The sequence below is a fragment of the Pseudophryne corroboree genome, chromosome 11 (assembly GCF_028390025.1).
Source record: "Pseudophryne corroboree isolate aPseCor3 chromosome 11, aPseCor3.hap2, whole genome shotgun sequence".
In the NCBI taxonomy this organism is placed as follows: domain Eukaryota; kingdom Metazoa; phylum Chordata; class Amphibia; order Anura; family Myobatrachidae; genus Pseudophryne; species Pseudophryne corroboree.
In genome coordinates this window covers 325527553-325548106 of record NC_086454.1, presented here as the reverse complement: position 1 = coordinate 325548106, position 20554 = coordinate 325527553, and the positions used below count along the sequence as shown (strand labels likewise).

The window sequence follows — 20554 nt, the reverse complement described above, 5'->3', positions numbered from 1 at the left end:
ATCTTATCCTATGCTGTTAATATCTGTCCCGAGTTGCTATTAATATTACTATCACATATTGATATGGAATGAGCATACTGTGCAGAACTATGGAATCCGGAACAGACACAGTAATAAAGCCAGACTGGGTGTTACCAGACAGACAAAGCGGTAAGAGGGTGCTACACACAAGCTTACAAGCGATAGAGGTGGGTTATTTTAGCCTCCAGCCTCAGTTTTCCGGTGTTTTATTAGAGATTATTATCCAGCAGTAACTCGCTGCATCAGGAACATGATCTGAGGCTACTTCTCACTCCCAGCTGTCTACAATCCAGGGGTTCGGCTGAGGACATGGCCCTGGTTACACTAGGAGAATCTGACAGCGCCAGGAGCAGGCTGTCCTGGACGGGTGTGGTTCATCAAATTGACAGTGTCTAGGTCGACAATGTTTAGGTCGACCACTATAGGTCGACAGTCACTAGGTCGACATGGATGGAAGGTCGACAGGGGTTCTAGGTCGACATGTGCTAGGTCGACAGGTCTAAAGGTCGACATGAGGATTTTTTTTTTTTTTTGGTGTCGTTTTCTTCGTATAGTGACCGGGATCCCAAATTAGTGCACCGCGTCCCCTCGCATGGCTCGCTTCGCTCGCCATGCTTCGGGCATGGTGCCTTCGCTTCGCTCGGCACACTTTACTGTTCCAATCGTAGTCCACGTGGATCGTTAAGTATGAAAAAATTAAAAAAAATAAAAAAAAATTGAAAAACTCATGTCGACCTTTAGACCTGTCGACCTAGCACATGTCGACCTAGAAACCCTGTCGACCTTCCATCCATGTCGACCTAGTGACTGTCGACCTATAGTGGTCGACCTAAATATTGTTGACCTAGATACTGTCGATCTTCAGACCGGATCCCGTCCTGGACATGGCAATTGTGTTATGTGCTCGGAGGCCATCAGTGCTGTGTTGCCATCGGAGACTACAGAAAGGCAGAACACACTAGCAGGAGAGACTGTTAAGACGTCGCTGTAGTTTAAGTCCTAACCACCCCCCCTCCTCCTCCTCCCTCCGACTTCCAAGTGATTTACTAAACTGCAGATACAGAGTTCGTTGCGGTGAAATGGCGGCGTCAGGCCTAATGCGGTCTGGAAATGGAATGCACCTTAGCACTGCTTTAGGATCTGGCCTGTATCTGGGTCTGCAGATGGCTTCTGCTTCCATGTCCACGTCGTTCAATATAATAAAATAATCCTGTAAAAAAAATTCTAATCATGTTGCACACTGGGGGTCATTCTGAGTTGATCGCTCGCTAGCAGTTTTTAGCATCCGTGCAAGCGCTATGCCGCCGCCCGCTGAGAGTGTATTTTAGCTTAGCAGAAGTGCGAACGAAAATAAGAATTTACTTACCGATAATTCTATTTCTCGTAGTCCGTAGTGGATGCTGGGGACTCCGTCAGGACCATGGGGAAAAGCGGCTCCGCAGGAGACAGGGCACAAAAATAAAGCTTTAGGATCAGGTGGTGTGTACTGGCTCCTCCCCCTATGACCCTCCTCCAAGCCTCAGTTAGGATACTGTGCCCGGACGAGCGTACACAATAAGGAAGGATAATGAACCCCGGGTAAGACTCATACCAGCCACACCAATCACACCGTATAACTTGTGATCTGAACCCAGTTAACAGTATGACAAACGTAGGAGCCTCTGAACAGACGGCTCACAACAAATAACAACCCGATTTTTTTGTAACAATAACTATGTATAAGTATTGCAGACAATCCGCACGGACTACGAGAAATAGAATTATCGGTAAGTAAATTCTTATTTTCTCTAACGTCCTAAGTGGATGCTGGGGACTCCGTCAGGACCATGGGGATTATACCAAAGCTCCCAAACGGGCGGGAGAGTGCGGATGACTCTGCAGCACCGAATGAGAGAACTCAAGGTCCTCCTCAGCCAGGGTATCAAATTTGTAGAATTTTGCAAACGTATTTGTCCCTGACCAAGTAGCAGCTCGGCAGAGTTGTAATGCCGAGACTCCCCGGGCAGCCGCCCAGGATGAGCCCACTTTCCTTGTGGAATGGGCCTTGACAGATTTAGGTTGTGGCAAGCCTGCCACAGAATGTGCAAGTTGAATTGTGCTACAAATCCAACGAGCAATCGTCTGCTTAGAAGCAGGAGCACCCATCTTGTTGGGTGCATACAATATAAGCAGTGAGTCAGACTTTCTGACTCCCGCCGTTCTTGAAATATATATTTTCAATGCCCGGACCACGTCCAACAACTTGGAATCCTCCAACTCGTTAGTAGCCGCAGGCACCACAATAGGCTGGTTCAGGTGAAACGCTGACACCACCTTAGGCAGAAAATGAGGACGCGTCCGCAGTTCTGCCCTGTCCGTATGGAAAATCAGATATGGGCTCTTATATGATAAAGCCGCCAATTCTGATACTCTCCTGGCTGAAGCCAGGGCCAGTAGCATGGTTACTTTCCATGTGAGATACTTCAGCTCCACCGATTTGAGCGGCTCAAACCAATGGGATTTGAGAAAATCCAAGACTACATTAAGATCCCACGGTGCCACTGGGGGCACAACCGGGGGCTGTATATGTAGTACTCCTTTTACAAAAGTCTGGACTTCAGGAACTGAAGCCAATTCTTTCTGGAAGAAAATCGACAGGGCCGAAATTTGAACCTTAATGGACCCCAATTTTAGGCCCATAGACAATCCTGTTTGCAGGAAATGTAGGAATCGACCCAGTTGAAATTCCTCCGTGGGGGCCTTCCTGGCCTCACACCACGCAACATATTTCCTCCAAATGCGGTGATAATGTTGTGCAGTCACCTCCTTCCTGGCCTTTACCAGTGTAGGAATGACCTCTTCCGGAATGCCTTTTTCCTTTAGAATTCGGCGTTCAACCGCCATGCCGTCAAACGCAGCCGCGGTAAGTCTTGGAATAGACACGGTCCCTGCTGAAGCAGGTCCCGTCTTAGAGGTAGAGGCCACGGATCCTCCGTGAGCATCTCTTGAAGTTCCGGGTACCAAGTTCTTCTTGGCCAATCCGGAGCCACTAGTATCGTTCTTACTCCCTTTTGCCGTATAATTCTCAGTACTTTTGGTATGAAAGGTAGAGGAGGGAACACATACACTGACTGGAACACCCACGGTGTTACCAGAGCGTCCACAGCTATTGCCTGAGGATCTCTTGACCTGGCGCAATACCTGTCCAGTTTTTTGTTGAGGCGGCATTGGTTTTTCCCAACGGTTCACAATCATGTGGAAGACTTCTGGATGAAGTCCCCACTCTCCCGGGTGTAAATCGTGTCTGCTGAGGAAGTCTGCTTCCCAGTTGTCCACTCCCGGAATGAATACTGCTGACAGTGCTATCACATGATCTTCCGCCCAGCGAAGAATCCTTGCAGCTTCTGCCATTGCTGTCCTGCTTCTTGTGCCGCCCTGTCTGTTTACGTGGGCGACTGCCGTGATGTTGTCCGACTGGATCAACACCGGCTGACCCTGAAGCAGGGGTTTTGCCAGACTTAGAGCATTGTAAATCGCTCTTAGCTCCAGTATATTTATGTGAAGAGACATCTCCAGGCTTGACCATACTCCCTGGAAGTTTCTTCCTTGTGTGACCGCTCCCCAGCCTCTCAGACTGGCATCCGTGGTCACCAGGACCCAGTCCTGTATGCCGAATCTGCGGCCCTCTAACAGATGAGCACTCTGCAACCACCACAGAAGAGACACCCTTGTCCGTGGCGATAAGGTTATCCGCTGATGCATCTGCAGATGCGATCCGGACCATTTGTCCAGCAGATCCCACTGAAAAGTTTGTGCGTGGAATCTGCCGAATGGAATCGCTTCGTAAGAAGCCACCATCTTTCCCAGGACTCTTGTGCATTGATGCACAGACACTGTCCCTGGTTTTAGGAGGTTCCTGACAAGTTCGGATAACTCCCTGGCTTTCTCCTCCGGAAGAAACACCTTTTTCTGAACCGTGTCCAGAATCATTCCCAGGAATAGCAGACGTGTCGTCGGGGTCAACTGAGATTTTGGAAAATTCAGAATCCACCCGTGTTGTTGCAGCACTAGTTGGGTTAGTGCTACTCCGTCTTCCAGCTGTTCTCTGGATCTTGCCCTTATCAGGAGATCGTCCAAGTAAGGGATAATTAATACGCCTCTTCTTCGTAGAAGGATCATCATTTCGGCCATTACCTTGGTAAAGACCTGAGGTGCCGTGGACAATCCAAACGGCAGCGTCTGAAACTGATAATGACAGTTTTGTACCACGAACCTGAGGTACCCTTGATGTGAAGGGCAAATTGGGACATGCAGGTAAGCGTCCTTTATGTCCAGGGACACCATAAAGTCCCCTTCTTCCAGATTCGCTATCACTGCTCTGAGTGACTCCATCTTGAACTTGAATTTTTGTATGTACAGGTTCAAAGATTTGAGATTTAGAATAGGTCTTACCGAGCCGTCCGGCTTCGGTACCACAAATAGCGTGGAGTAATACCCCTTTCCCTGTTGTAGGAGGGGTACCTTGACTATCACCTGCTGAGCAAACAGCTTGTGAATGGCTTCCAATACCGTCGCCCTGTCTGAGGGGGACGTTGGCAAAGCAGACTTTAGGAACCGGCGAGGGGGAGACTTCTCGAATTCCAACCTGTAACCCTGAGATACTACCTGCAGAATCCAGGGGTCCACCTGTGAGCAAGCCCACTGTGCGCTGAAATTCTTGAGTCGACCCCCCACCGTTCCTGAGTCCGCTTGTAAGGCCCCAGCGTCATGCTGAGGGCTTTGCAGAACCCTGGGAGGGCTTCTGTTCCTGGGCAGGGGCTGCTTGCTGCCCTCTCTTACCCCTTCCTCTGCCCCGAGGCAGATATGACTGTCCTTTTGTCCGCTTGTTCTTATAGGAACGAAAGGACTGCGGCTGAAAAGACGGTGTCTTTTTCTGTTGGGAGGGGGTCTGAGGTAAAAAAGTGGATTTTCCGGCAGTTGCCGTAGCCACCAGATCCGATAGACCGACGCCAAATAATTCCTCCCCTTTATACGGCAATACTTCCATATGTCGTTTGGAATCCGCATCACCTGACCACTGTCGCGTCCATAAACTCCTTCTGGCAGATATGGACATCGCATTTACTCTCGATGCCAGAGTGCAAATATCTCTCTGCGCATCTCGCATATAAAGGAAAGCATCCTTTAATTTCTCTATAGTCAATAAAATACTGTCCCTATCCAGGGTATCAATATTTTCAGTCAGGGAATCCAACCAGACGACCCCAGCACTGCACATCCAGGCTGAGGCGATGGCTGGTCGCAGTATAATACCAGTATGTGTGTATATACTTTTTAAGGTAGTTTCCAGCCTCCTATCTGCTGGATCCTTGAGGGCGGCCGTATCAGGAGACGGTAACGCCACTTGTTTTGATAAGCGTGTGAGCGCCTTATCCACCCTAGGGGGTGTTTCCCAGCGCGCCCTAACCTCTGGCGGGAAAGGGTATAATGCTAATAACTTTTTTGAAATTAGCATTTTTCTATCTGGGTTAACCCACGCTTCATCACATACATCATTTAATTCCTCTGATTCAGGAAAAACTACAGGTAGTTTTTTCACCCCCCGCATAATACCCCTTTTTGTGGTACTTGTAGTATCAGAGATATGCAAAGCCTCCTTCATTGCCGTGATCATATAACGTGTGGCCCTACTTGAAAATACGTTTGTTTCATCACCGTCGACACTAGATTCAGTGTCTGTGTCTGGGTCTGTGTCGACCGACTGAGGTAAAGGGCGTTTTACAGCCCCTGACGGTGTCTGAGACGCCTGGGCAGGTACTAACTGGTTTGCCGGCCGTCTCATGTCGTCAACTGATTTTTGTAATGTGCTGACATTATCACGTAATTCCATAAACAAAGCCATCCATTCCGGTGTCGACTCCCTGGGGGGGTGACATCACCATTATCGGCAATTGCTCTGCCTCCACGCCAACATCGTCCTCATACATGTCGACACACACGTACCGACACACAGCAGACACACAGGGAATGCTCTTATCGAAGACAGGACCCCACTAGCCCTTTGGGGAGACAGAGGGAGAGTTTGCCAGCACACACCCAAGCGCTATAATATATATGGGAACAACCCTATATAAGTGTTGTTCCTTATAGTCGCTTAAATATATAAAAATATCGCCAAAATATGCCCCCCCTCTCTGTTTTACCCTGTTTCTGTAGTGCAGTGCAGGGGAGAGTCCTGGGAGCCTTCCTCACAGCGGAGCTGAGCAGGAAAATGGCGCTGTGTGCTGAGGAGAATAAGCCCCGCCCCCTATTCCGGCGGGCTTTTCTCCCGGAGTTTTAGACATTTGGCATGGGTTAAATACATACATATAGCCTCAATGGCTATATGTGATGTATTCTTTTGCCATAAAAGGTATTATATATTGCTGCCCAGGGCGCCCCCAGCAGCGCCCTGCACCCTCCGTGACCGTCTGGTGTGAAGTGTGTGACAACAATGGCACACAGCTGCAGTGCTGTGCGCTACCTTCATGAAGACTGAAGAGCCTTCTGCCGCCTGTTTCCGGACCTTCAATCTTCAGCATCTGTAAGGGGGGTCGGCGGCGCGGCTCCGGGACGAACCCCAGGGTGAGACCTGTGTTCCGACTCCCTCTGGAGCTAATGGTGTCCAGTAGCCTAAGAATCCAATCCATCCTGCACGCAGGTGAGTTGAAATTCTCTCCCCTAAGTCCCTCGATGCAGTGAGCCTGTTGCCAGCAGGACTCACTGAAAATAAAAAACCTAAAAAACTTTTTCTAAGCAGCTCTTTAGGAGAGCCACCTAGATTGCACCCTGCTCGGACGGGCACAAAAACCTAACTGAGGCTTGGAGGAGGGTCATAGGGGGAGGAGCCAGTACACACCACCTGATCCTAAAGCTTTATTTTTGTGCCCTGTCTCCTGCGGAGCCGCTATTCCCCATGGTCCTGACGGAGTCCCCAGCATCCACTTAGGACGTTAGAGAAAGGATCGCAGAGCGGCTACAAAATAATTTTGTGCAGATTCAGAGTAGCTTCAGACCTACTCAGTGCTTGCGATCACTTCAGACTGTTCAGTTCCTGTTTTGACGTCACAAACATGCCCTGCGTTCACCCAGCCACGCCTGCGTTTTTCCTGGCACGCCTGCGTTTTTCCGAACACTCCCTGAAAACGGTCAGTTGACACCCAGAAACGCCCTCTTCCTGTCAATCACTCTGCGGCCAGCAGTGCGACTGAAAAGCTTCACTAGACCCTGTGTGAAACTACATCGTTCGTTGTAATAATACGTTGCTCGTGCGCATTGCACGGCATACGCATGTGCAGAAGTGCCGTTTTTTTGCCTCATCGCTGCACAGCAAACGAATGCAGCTAGCGATCAACTCGGAATGACCACCATTGTTCGGATTATAGACCTCTCATTCATTTCACCCCAGATTCTCTTGCTACTCTATACTTTCCTCAGATTACCCCCCTTCCGGGTCTGGAGTATAGATCCGCATGGAAAACCATTCCATTAGCTCCCACAATTCATCAATTCCGCTCCTCCATTTCTGTCATTCACTCTCTCTATACTAACACTACCCGTCACTGACTGCGCACCCTGAGCTCCGTGGCATAAGCACAGCTGCCAACTTGATACGTGCAGTTGCGCCTAGACTTCCTCCAGGTGCGTAGGTATATGAAGCACGATGCAGAACTCCACAGGCTGCAGGGTTGGAGAACTGTGTCTCCTCGTATTGCAGAGCAGAATAGAGATTTCATTTTGTAGAACAAGATTGTAGTAATGAGATAAAGAGGCGGAGAGGTCCCCGTTCTGGTTGTTCCCATTTACATGAATTCTGCACCAGCTCCGCACAGGCGGAGATTCCACCGTCCCCATGTACGGCTCTGCCCTGCGCTGCGTGTAGCTGATGAGCACTTGCTGATGTGTCTTCTTCCAGCACTAGGGTGATGAATCTGCAGTAGTTGTAGTTGTGTTTTGTCTATGTCCCTCATTCATTAGTCCTGAGTGAGGAAAAGAACCTAGTTGCAGGAAGAAATTCAGAGGTTTGGCCGGAGGTCCCACAGATGTTACAGTTTATTGGAGTTTAGCTTATGCAATTCAGTCATTTACACAACGTCTGGTGCGTGTGTGTGTATGTATGTGTGCTCTGTGTAATGCAGAGCCTAGTACTATAATGCAGAGCCCAGTACTTGGAGATATGTGTGTGAGAATAATACAGTGCTTGGTGATGTCTGTGTAATATGGAGCCCAGGACTTGGCGTCCTGTGTACAGTACAGAGCCCAGTACTTGGGGGGTCATTTCGAGTTGATCTCTAGCTGAAAATGTTCACTGCGCTGCGATTAAGTGAAAAACCGGCACTTCTGCACATGCGTATGCGGCGCAGTGCGCACACGCGACGTACTTTCACAACGGCTGATATATTTTTACACAAGCTCTAGCGAAGCTTTTCAGTCGCATTGGCCGCCGCAGTGTGATTGACAGGAAAGGGGCGTTTCTGGGTGTCAACTGACCGTTTTCAGGGAGTGCTCGAAAAAAACGCCGGCGTGCCAGGAAAAACGCAGGCGTGGCTGGGCGAACGCAGGACGTGTTTGTGACGTCAAATCCGGAATTGAATGGTCTGAAGTGATCGCAAGATAGGAGTAGGTCTGGAGCTACTCTGAAACTGCACAATTTTTTTTTGTAGCCGCTCTGCGATCCTTTCGTTCGCACTTCTGCTAAGCTAAAATACACTCCCAGTGGGCGGCGGCTTAGCGTTTGCACGGCTGCTAAAAACTGCTAGCAAGCTAACAACTCGGAATGACCCCCTTGATGTCCAGTGCTCAGCCCAGTCCTTGGTGTCCTGTGTATAATGCAGACCTCAGTACTTGGTCTCCTAGGTACAGTGTGGAGCCCAGTACTTGGTGTCCTGTGTACAGTGCGGAGCCTAGGACTTGGTGTCCTGTGTACAATGCGGAGCCCAGGATTTGGTGTTCTGTGTACAGTGAGGAGCCCAGTACTTGGTGTCCAGTGTACAGAGCAGAGCCCAGTACTTGGTGTCATGTGTACAGTGCAGAGCCTAGTACTTGGTGTCCTGTGTACAATGCGGAGCCTAGGACTTGGTGTCCTGTGTACAATGCGGAGCCCAGGATTTGGTGTTCTGTGTACAGTGAGGAGCCCAGTACTTGGTGTCCAGTGTACAGAGCAGAGCCCAGTACTTGGTGTCATGTGTACAGTGCAGAGCCTAGTACTTGGTGTCCTGTGTACAGTGCGGAGCCCAGGTCTTGGTGTCCTGTGTACAATGCGGAGCCCAGTACTTAGTGTCCTGTGAACAGTGCGGGGCCCAGGACTTGGTGTCCTGTGTACAATGCAGAGCCCAGTACTTGGTGTCCTGTGTACAGTGCAGAGCCCAGGAGGACTTGGTGTCCTGTGTACAGTGCGGCGCCCAGGACTTGGTGTCCTGTGTACAGTGCGGAGCCCAGTACTTGGTGTTCTGTGTACAGTGAGGAGCCCAGTACTTTGTGTTCTGTGTACAGTGCGGAGCCCAGTACTTGGTGTCCTGTGTACAGTGCGGAGCCCAGGACTTGGTGTTCTGTGTACAGTGCGGAGCCCAGGACTTGGTGTCCTGTGTACAGTGCGGAGCCCAGGACTTGGTGTTCTGTGTACAGTGAGGAGCCCAGTACTTTGTGTTCTGTGTACAGTGCGGAGCCCAGTACTTGGTGTTCTGTGTACAGTGCGAAGCCCAGTACTTGGTGTTCTGTGTACAGTGCGGAGCCCAGGACTTGGTGTCCTGTGTACAGTGCGGAGCCCAGGACTTGGTGTCCTGTCTACAGTGCGGAGCCCAGGACTTGGTATCCTGTGTACAGTGCGGAGCCCAGGACTTGGTGTCCTGTGTACCGTGCGGAGCCCAGGACTTGGTGTCCTGTGTACCGTGCGGAGCCCAGGACTTGGTGTCCTGTGTACAGTGCGGAGCCCAGGACTTGGTGACCTGTGTACAGTGCGGAGCCCAGTACTTGGTGTTCTGTGTACAGTGCGGAGCCCAGGACTTGGTGTCCTGTGTACAGTGCGGAGCCCAGGACTTGGTGTCCTGTCTACAGTGCGGAGCCCAGGACTTGGTATCCTGTGTACAGTGCGGAGCCCAGGACTTGGTGTCCTGTGTACCGTGCGGAGCCCAGGACTTGGTGTCCTGTGTACAGTGCGGAGCCCAGGACTTGGTGACCTGTGTACAGTGCGGAGCCCAGGACTTGGTGACCTGTGTACAGTGCGGAGCCTAGGACTTGGTGTCCTGAGTACAGTGCGGAGCCCAGGACTTGGTGTCCTGTGTACAGTGCGGAGCCTAGGACTTGGTGTTCTGTGTACAGTGAGGAGCCCAGTACTTTGTGTTCTGTGTACAGTGCAGAGCCCAGTACTTGGTGTTCTGTGTACAGTGCGGAGCCCAGGACTTGGTGTCCTGTCTACAGTGCGGAGCCCAGGACTTGGTATCCTGTGTACAGTGCGGAGCCCAGGACTTGGTGTCCTGTGTACCGTGCGGAACCCAGGACTTGGTGTCCTGTGTACAGTGCGGAGCCCAGGACTTGGTGACCTGTGTACAGTGCGGAGCCCAGGACTTGGTGACCTGTGTACAGTGCGGAGCCCAGGACTTGGTGTCCTGAGTACAGTGCGGAGCCCAGGATTTGGTGTTCTGTGTACAGTGCGGAGCCCTGGACTTGGTGTTCTGTGTACAGTGCGGAGCCCAGGAGGACTTGGTGTCCTGTGTACAGTGCGGAGCCCAGGACTTGGTGTCCTGTGTACAGTGCGGAGACCAGGACTTGGTGACCTGTGTACAGTGCGGAGCCCAGTACTTGGTGTTCTGTGTACGCGGAGCCCAGTACTTGGTGTCCTGTGTACAGTGCGGAACCCATGACTTGGTGTCCTGTGTACAGTGCGGAGCACAGGACTTGGTGTCCTGTATACAGTGCGGAGCCCATGACTTGGTGTCCTGTGTACAGTGCGGAGCCCATGACTTGGTGTCCTGTGTACAGTGCGGAGCCCATGACTTAGTGTCCTGTGTACAGTGCGGAGCCCAGTACTTGGTGTCCTGTGTACAGTGCGGAGCCCATGACTTGGTGTCCTGTGTACAGTGCGGAGCCCATGACTTAGTGCCCTGTGTACAGTGCGGAGCCCAGTACTTGGTGTCCTGTGTACAGTGCGGAGCCCATGACTTGGTGTCCTGTGTACAGTGCGGAGCCCATGACTTGGTGTCCTGTGTATAACACCCAGTTGCAGTCCGTCCCGTAAGTCACAAGTGCAGATACACCAGAGATGCTGCAGAATCTGCACAGTACACACCGCAAGCAAGCGCACGTTTAAGTCAGTACCTGTGACTCTGGTGTATAATATATATGGTGTAAATATGTTATTACACTGTGCCTTGTCTTAACAGCTGGCAATCTAGTAGTTGCCTAGCAGCTGTCGGGGATAAGGGAAGAGTAAGTGTGTATAGTATTTAGCCTACATGTAACCCCCATGTGATGATGGACGGCCTCTGTCAGCGGCTGCAGATGTTTAGTCCCCAGGACGATGTGACGGTATGAGAGATAGTGGGTGCAGGGCGGGCACCAGTCACCCCCCAGCAGATGGGCTGCTAGTGTCATGTGATTTGTCATGTGATTCCTAGGACTTCACTATCTACTGGATTCAGTGTTTTGTTTTTATGCTATGATAAAAGGCACCACTACTTGTAGGAAGGTCACAGGTGGTCGTGCTCACCTACAGGTACATGCTGGTAGATGGTGTATAGAAGATTCCATTCTGTGGACAAGATCTTCAGGCTCTTTTTTTCATTCATTTCTGAAATGATTTCACTGATGTCTTACTATTTCTGGAACTAATTATTACAGTTAAATATGGTACATCTCTCTCTCATATATACTGTATCTTATTGTAGAGTGCCATCTGCAGGGAACTGGTGGGACTGCAACATGTTCTGGGGATAGTGTAGAATTGTTATTTCTTACATACTGTATATACACATATTATCTTGAAATGAAAGGTACAACACAGAAAGGACATATACCAAATGTAAACTTTTAATGATACAGAGTTTATCTCATTTTCTGCTGCGGGGTACACTGGGCTCCACAAGGAATAACATCGGGGTGTAGAGTAGGATCTTGAGCCGAGGCACCAACAAGCTCAAAGCTTTTGACTGTTCCCAAGATGCACAGCGCCGCCTCCTCTATAACCCCGCCCCTGTGCACAGGAGCTCAGTTTCTAAGTTGGTGCCATGCAGTAAGCAGGCACTTAACAGGAGGGCTGCCTTTGGCATCCTATTGATGGCTTTTTTTGAAGAAAAGACAGAAGAATTCTTCTAACAAGACTTCAGGGCTGCAGTGTGTAAAGTCTCATAGACTGTTCTGACAGCAGCTCCATCACCCCCAGCGGCGCTGTATACTCCCGAACCCTGGTTGCCGGGTCACTGCAGCGGAGGCTCCGGTTCCTTCCAGCGTCAGTCACACACACACCGCTGTCCTCCTGGATTGCGTGGCCGCAGGAACAGCGGAGGTAAGGGATCTCTTTGGCCACACTTTACCGCGATCCAGCGCGGCCATGGGAGGCAGGCCGTGCGCGCGCTGGTTTGGACACTGTTACTGGGCAGCTGCTCCACTATCCACCAGGGACATTAACAGGGCACAGGTCTGTTTTTTTTTTTAACTCTATATAAACCCGTTTTTCATAGCCCACAGCGCTCGGTGGGGATGCCAGCAGGGGGAGCAGGCCTAACCTGTAGCCCCTCCCCCAGCCCCAGGGCGCCATTTCTGTAAATGTTCCCGCCCTGGAGCTGCATTTCTCTCCCTCACTCCCTGTCAGCAGCCATCACAGACAGAGCTGAGCTGTTCCTAGGACTGCTTGGGCAAATCCTCCTCTGTAAAGCCACCTGATCGCCAGCGCTGTGCATTTTACAGGACACTTAAGTATTCTACCTGTCACTGGGACAGTGTTAGTTAAGAAAGAGTGCATACATTCAGGGTTGTGTGGTACAAACACCCTGTGATATACATCCAGTATCTAGTACTGTGTTTTGTTATATCTATTGTTGACACATATAGCCATACTGAGTATTACTTTGTATTGCTACTAGTCCAGTGCAGTTTTATGGTGCATAATTTCTCCATGGTACGCTTGTGACTATATATGTGTGTGTGCATGTAGCTGCTGCGTGGCTGCCTTATTGGGTATTTCACTCAGTGTGCTACTCCTATATTCCTATACCTGAGGGGACTAAGTGTATCAGGTTTTTCTGTATAATATAGGATTTGGTTCACATGATATACTTGCTGTGTATTTTTACTTGTGATTTATAGTCACCCTATATATCTCTTAAACTCCCGGTTTGTGCTGTCATAGTCACACTTCACTGGGGGTTCTTGCTGGGTATATCGCTGCTAAGACTTCTACCAGGTTGCCCGATATTGTGCACATTAGTATGTCAGCTACACGTGGCAACGGAGCTGGGGCTTCTCCCACATTGCATGGTGGTGATGCCGCAGACGCGTTGGAGGAGAATATGGCAGCTGAGAGTTCAGGTTCAGGGAGTTCCTTACCCCCCCAGTGGGTCCGTAGCACCAGGGGCATCACAGGACCCACCTTGGGCTACCTTTTCCACGCTGTTAAACACGCTTGTAACTAAATTGGCGTCCCCTGTGGAACCACCTGTGCCAATGCAGCAGTTTATGGTCCCTGCTATTAATCCGCCATGGGCAGATCAAATCTCCACTCAGTTACAGCATTTGAACCGGTCAGTGACTAATTCTAAGTTTCACTCTCGCCCGCATAAGACAAAGTCGTCTTCTAAATGGGCCATTACCTCCTCCCAATCCACTGCTATCCCAGACACGTCCTCTGAGGAGGATGGTCCATATACTGACCCCACAGACACTGACTCAGATGTTTCTGATGTGGAAGGGAAATCATTGGTGGATGTCCCGGATTTGATTGAGGCAATTAGGCTCATTCATCAGGTGTCTGATGATCCTGAGGCTGTCTCTAAAAATCTGGATAGGTTTAAACGTAAGAAGGTGGTTAAACAAGTTTTACCTCATTCTAAACACCTGGTTGACATACGTCAGGAATCCTGTGAAAATCCGGGGACAAAATTCACACCAAATAAGAGACTGTTGGCTCGCTATCCTCTCTCTGCGGAGATATGTAAAAATTGGGAAACTCCTCCGCCTGGAGAGTCTCATGTGGCGCGCATGGTAGTTTCCTCTGCTCTGCCAGTAACTGCCATCACCTCTCTGAAGGAAACGACGGATAGACGTGTGGAGGGTTGTTTAAAAGTGATTTACACCCTAACGGGGGCGGTGCATAGACCAACCATTGCAGCGACATGGGCTGCTGAAGCTGTTGAGGCGTCGGCTCAGGAGCTTGAGGCGGAACTGCCTTCCAACGCATCTGAGCATGCTCGACAATGTCTCTCATATATTACCACAGCTTCTCTGTACCTTAAGGAGGCGGCCTCCGATGCCGGAGTGCTGGCAGCCAAGGCTGCTACTACGTCCGTCTTGGCCAGACGTATCCTTTGGTTGAGATCCTGGTCGGTGGATATGGATTCCAAGAAAACCCTGGAGGTGCTACCTTTCAAGGGAGACATTCTCTTTGGAGAAGACCTCAATAAGATTGTGGCTGATCTGGCTACTGCTAAAACAGCTTGCCTACCTAGTACGGCTCCTTCCGCACAGAAAGCTAAAAGTACTTTCCCTCGCCCCTTCCATCCACCAGGTAAAGCAAAAGGTCAGGCGTACACAAAGCAAGCTCGTGCTTCCAGACCTGCAAAGCCCAGACTGAAGCGTACCTGGGCTGCCCGTCAGCCTGCTTCCAAAACTGACACGCCTGCCGCATGACGGGGCGGGCCTCCCTCTGGGGGATCCCAGAGTGGGGGGCCGACTTCTAGGTTTTGCCCAGGAATGGTTGAAGACCACTACAGATACCTGGGTAAGGGAAGTCGTCACTTAAGGTTATGCCATACCCTTCAAGAATCGTCCCCCTCATCGATTTTGCCTGACAGATGTGCCTCTGGATCCGGCAAAAGCAAACACTTTGCACTCAGAAGTACACTCCCTCCTGACCACAGGAGTGGTGGTACAGGTGCCTCTAGCTCAAAGAGGCAAGGGGTACTATTCACTGCTGTTCCTAGTCCCGAAACCGAATGGGTCCTCGCGGCCCATTCTCAATCTGAAGTCCTTGAACAAGCATGTGCGGGTCTCCAAGTTTCGTATGGAAACTCTGCGCTCTATTGTTCTGGCCTTGGAGCCTGGGGACTTTATGGTCTCCCTGGACATACAGGATGCCTACCTGCATATTCCTATTGCTGTGTCTCATCAGCAGTACCTGAGGTTTGCAGTGGGCAACCTCCATTACCAATTTCGGCCATTACCCTTTGGTTTGACACCGGCTCCCCGAGTTTTCACCAAAGTTATGGCGGTCATGACAGCTACACTCCGCCGTCAAGGGGTCAGGATCCTACCGTATTTGGAAGATTTGTTGATCCTGGCGAATTCCTCAGATCTTCTCCTGTGTCATCTCGATCTGACGGCCCAGTGCATGAAAGCCCACGGGTGGCTGATCAACTGGAAGAAATCCTCCCTGGTTCCTGCTCGGAGCATGGTACACCTGGGAGCGTTATTGGACACTCACAACCAGCGATTGTTCCTCTCGCAGGATAAAGTCCTGAAACTTCAGGACAGGATTCGATGCTTCCTATCTCATCCACAAGTGTCGATTCATCCGGCAATGCAAGTGCTAGGTCTTCTGGTGTCGGCTTTCGACATGGTGGAGTATGCTCAATTCCATTCTCGCCCTCTGCAGAAGTTGATTCTGTCCAAGTGGGAGGGCCTGCCTCACCGGATCAGATCTCGCATGATCTCCTTGTCTCCGGAGGTCTGCCTGTCACTGAGCTGGTGGCTTCAGGACCAACGATTGAGCAGGGGCCGTCCCTTCTGGATATCCAACTGGGTCCTGCTGACGACGGATGCCAGTCTGAGAGGTTGGGGCGCGGTGTTGGAACAACACTCTCTCCAGGATCGGTGGACCGAGAAGGAGTCACTACTCCCGATAAACATTCTGGAATTGCGTGCACTGTTCAATGCGTTGACAATGGCCCAACATCTGATACAGAACAGACCTGTTCAAGTACAATCGGACAACGCCACCACGGTGGCGTACATCAATCATCAAGGCAGCACTCGAAGCCGCATGGAAATGAGGGAAGTATCAAGGATTCTTCAATGGGCAGAGCGCCATCTGCCGGCCATATCAGCTGTGTTCATTCTGGGTGTTCTGAACTGGGAAGCGGACTATCTCAGTCGTCAGGACATACACGCCTGAGAGTGGAGCCTCCATCCGGAGTTGTTTCAACTTCTCGTGGACACTTCTGCCTTCCAGATGTGGATCTGATGGTGTCTCGACACAATCACAAGGTTCCGGTCTTCGGAGCAAGTACAAGGGATCCTTAAGCTGCGTTCGTGGATGCTCTGGCAATTCCATGGAACTTTCAGCTGCCGTATATGTTTCCCTCCGGTGTCACTCCTGCCCAGAGTAATAAGGAAGTTCAAGCAAGAAGGATTAACCCTACTTCTGGTCGCTCCAGCGTGGCCCAGGCGGCACTGGTTCTCCGATCTACAGGGCCTCTCGTTGGATCGTCCCCTTCTACTTCCACAATGACCAGACCTTCTCGTTCAGGGCCATTGTGTTTACCAGGATTTGGCCCATCTGGCTTTGACGGCATGGCTCTAGAAGCTTCCGTCCTGAGGGCCAAGGGTATTTCTAAGGCGGTCGTTCAAACTATGTTGAAGGCCCGCAAGCCTGCTTCTGCCCGGATCTACCATAGGGTCTGGAAAGCTTAGTTTACTTGGTGTGCATCTCACAATCATGACGTTTTCAAGTTTAGTACGGCCAAACTTTTGGCCTTTCTACAACAGTGCCTGGACTTAGGCCTGCGTCTGGCCTCTCTCAAGGTTCACATCTCTGCCTTGTCGGTTTGGTTTCAGAGAAAGATTGCTACCCTACCTGATGTCCATACATTCACTCAGGGTGTGTTGCGGATTCAGCCTCCTTATGTGCCACCTACCATGTCCTGCTACCATCAAAGCCCATTCTACTCGGTCGGTTGGACCTTCTAGGGCGGCCCGCCGTGGTGCGACCTTTGAACAATTGTGCATGGCGGCTACGTGGTCCTCTGGGAACACATTCATTAGGTTCTATGCCTTCGATACTTCCGCCTCCCAGGATGCTTCCTTCGGACGCCGGGTTCTTGTGCCCGCTACAGTGCGTCCCCTCCCATAAGGAACTGCTTTAGGACATCCCCGATGTTATTCCTTGTGGAGCCCAATGTACCCCGCAGCAGAAAATGAGATTTATGGTAAGAACTTACCGTTGTTAAATCTCTTTCTGTGACGTACACTGAGCTCCACAAGGCGCCCACCCTGGCGCACTTAGCTTCTTTGGGTTGGTATGGCATAGCCGCTGACACCCTCTCCTGTGGTGAGTGTGTGGTGTGATTGGCTACGAGCGATTGTCGTCTCTGGTACCTGCTACTGCATTGGGCTGGTTAACGAAACTGAGCTCCTGTGCACGGAGGTGGGGTTATAGAGGAGGCGGCGCTGTGCATCTTGGGAACAGTCAAAAGCTTTGAGCCTGTTGGTGCCTCGGATCAAGATCCTACTCTACACCCCAATGTTATTCCTTGTGGAACCCAGTGTACCTCGCAGAAAGAGATTTAACAACGGTAAGTTCTTACCATAAATCTCGTTTTTATCACTAACATTATGATCCTATTGTAATTGCCTGAACACATAGCAAATATTATTTTGTACAACTTACATTTCTAGGGGGCACATGTATTAAGCCTGGAAAAGTGATAAAGCAGTGATAAGTGCAAGGTGATAAGGCACCAGCCAATCATTAGGGATTTGAAAAATGACAGGAGCTGGTTGGCTGGTGCGTTATCACCTTCCACTTATCACCGCTTTATCAATTCTTCTGCGTCAATACATCTGCTCCAGAGGGCAGAGAGAGAATCGCTGCAAGCGGAATGCCATTGTTTTTGTCGTTGTTACTCTGGGCCTAATTCAGACCTGATCATAGCAGCAAATTTTTTAGCAGTTGGACAAAACCATGGCCCTCATTCCGAGTTGTTCGCTCGCTAGCTGCTTTTAGCAGCATTGCACACGCTAAGCCGCCGCCCTCTGGGAGTGTATCTTAGCTTAGCAGAATTGCGAACGAAAGATTAGCAGAATTGCGAATAGAAATTTCTTAGCAGTTTCTGAGTAGCTCGAGACTTACTCCTACATTGCGATCAGTTCAGTCAGTTTCGTTCCTGGTTTGACGTCACAAACACACCCAGCGTTCGCCCAGACACTCCCCCTTTCTTCAGACACTCCCGCGTTTTTCACAGAAACGCCTGCGTTTTTTCGCACACGCCCAGGAAACGGCAAGTTTCCGCCCAGAAACACCCACTTCCTGTCAATCACAGTACGATCACCAGAACGATAAAAAATCCTCGTTATGCCGTGAGTAAAATACCTAACTTTTGTGTAAAATAACTAAGCGCATGCGCTCTGCGAACCTTGCGCATGCGCAGTAAGCGTCTAATCGCAATATAGCGAAAATCGGCAACGAGCGAACAACTCGGAATGACCCCCCATGTGCACTGCAGGGGGGGCAGATATAACATGTGCAGAGAGAGTTAGATTTGGGTGGGGAGTCTTCAAACTGAAATCTAAATTGCAGTGTAAAAATAAAGCAGCCAGTATTTACCCTGCATAGAAACAATATAACCCACTCAAATCTAGCTCTCTCTGCACGTTATATCTGCCCCAACTGCAGTGCACATGGGGGGTCATCCAGACCCAATCGCATGCTGCATTTTTTTGCAGCTGTGCGATCGGGTCTGTACTGCGCATGCGCGTGGCCCGTAATTCGCAGGTGCGTCTGCCGCCTGCGCCGACCAGCAACGAAACGAACGAAGAAAGTGATCGCACTGGCGATCGCAAGAAGATTTGACAGGCAGAAGGCGTTCGTGGGCGGTAACTCACCGTTTTCTGGGAGTGTCCGGAAAAACGCAGGTGTGCCCGGCCGTTTCCAGGGAGGGTTCCTGACGTCAGGAATATCCCGGATCTTCGCAGTGACTGAGTAAGTCCTGGGCTGTGCAGAAACTGCACAGCCGATCGCACCCCTGCACAGCGATTACCCCCTCCCCTGTAGGCAGCGATTACCTGGTCGCAGCAGTGCAAAAAATAGCCTGCGTGCGACCAGCTCTGAATTAGCCCCATGGTTTTGCCCATCTGCTAACAAATTTGCTGCTACGATCAGGTCTGAATTAGGCCCCCAATCCCCTCATATTCTCCTATACTTTATTTATATGGCACCGCAAGGGTTCCACAGCACCTAGTAAAGTACATACATAAATGAGCAAAACAAGAAAACAGTGCAAGACACATAGGACAAGTACAATGCTATATAATAAATAAATAAATACATATATAATAAATAATACATTTTATATAATAAATAAATAAATATGGTTTAGATAAGGTTTGATATTACAATTAGGGGTCTATTTACTAAGCCTTGGACGGAGGTAAGATGAACGGAGATAAAGTACCAGCCAATCAGCTCCTAACTGTCATGTCACAGGCTGGGTTTGAAAAATGTCAGTTAGTATCTGATTTGCTGGTAGTTTATCTCCTGACACTTTATCTCCATCGAAGGCTTAGTAAATAAACCCCTAAAAATATTATTTCCTTACGTTCCACACTCCAACCTGATGGGTCTGACGGTTCTGCTCTTCACCTTAAAGGGTCTGACAGCTTCATACTGCCTCCCACCCCCCAATGGGTCTGACAGTTCCACCCCCCCCCCCCGATGGGTCTGACGGCTCCACACTCTCCCCTGGTGGGTTTGACTGTTCCACGCCCCCCCCCCCCCCCCCCCTCACGATGGGTCTGACAATTTCACGATCCCCTCTGGTGGGTCTGACGGTTCCACGCTCCCCTCTGATGGGTCTGACAACTCCACAATCCCCCCCTGATGAGTGTGACGGTTCCATGCACCCACCTGATTGGTCTGACGGTTCCATGCTCCCACCTGATTGGTCTGACGGTTCCACGCTCCTCCCTGATGGGTCTGATGGTTCCAGGCTCCTCCCTGATGGGTCTGAGATTTCACGCTCCACCTTAATGGGTCTGCCGGTGCCACACTCCACCCTGATGGGTCTGTTTTTCTCATGCTCTACCCTGATGGGTCTGCTGGTTCCACACTCCACCCTGATGGGTCTGTCTGTCTCACGCTCTATCCTGATGGGTTTGACGGTTCCAGACTTTAACCTGATGGCTTTATTGGTTTCATGTTATATCCCAATGTGTTTATCGATTTCATGCTGCACCTGACAGGTCTAACTGTTCTGTGCTCCACCTTGATGGGTCTAACTGTTCTGTGCTCTACCTTGATGGGTCTAACTGTTCTGTCTCCACCTTGATGGGTCTAAGAGTTCCAACTGGTCCAATAATTGTATAATGCGTA

The 20554-nt window shown here is 50.4% G+C and overlaps 1 protein-coding gene across 1 annotated transcript in view; it reads left to right on the top strand.

Annotated features, from left to right (window-relative positions):
* WFDC1 (WAP four-disulfide core domain 1) overlaps window positions 1–20554 on the top strand; it is a 337260-nt gene that overhangs the window by 278738 nt on the left and 37968 nt on the right. The gene's annotated exons all lie outside the window — the stretch shown is intronic.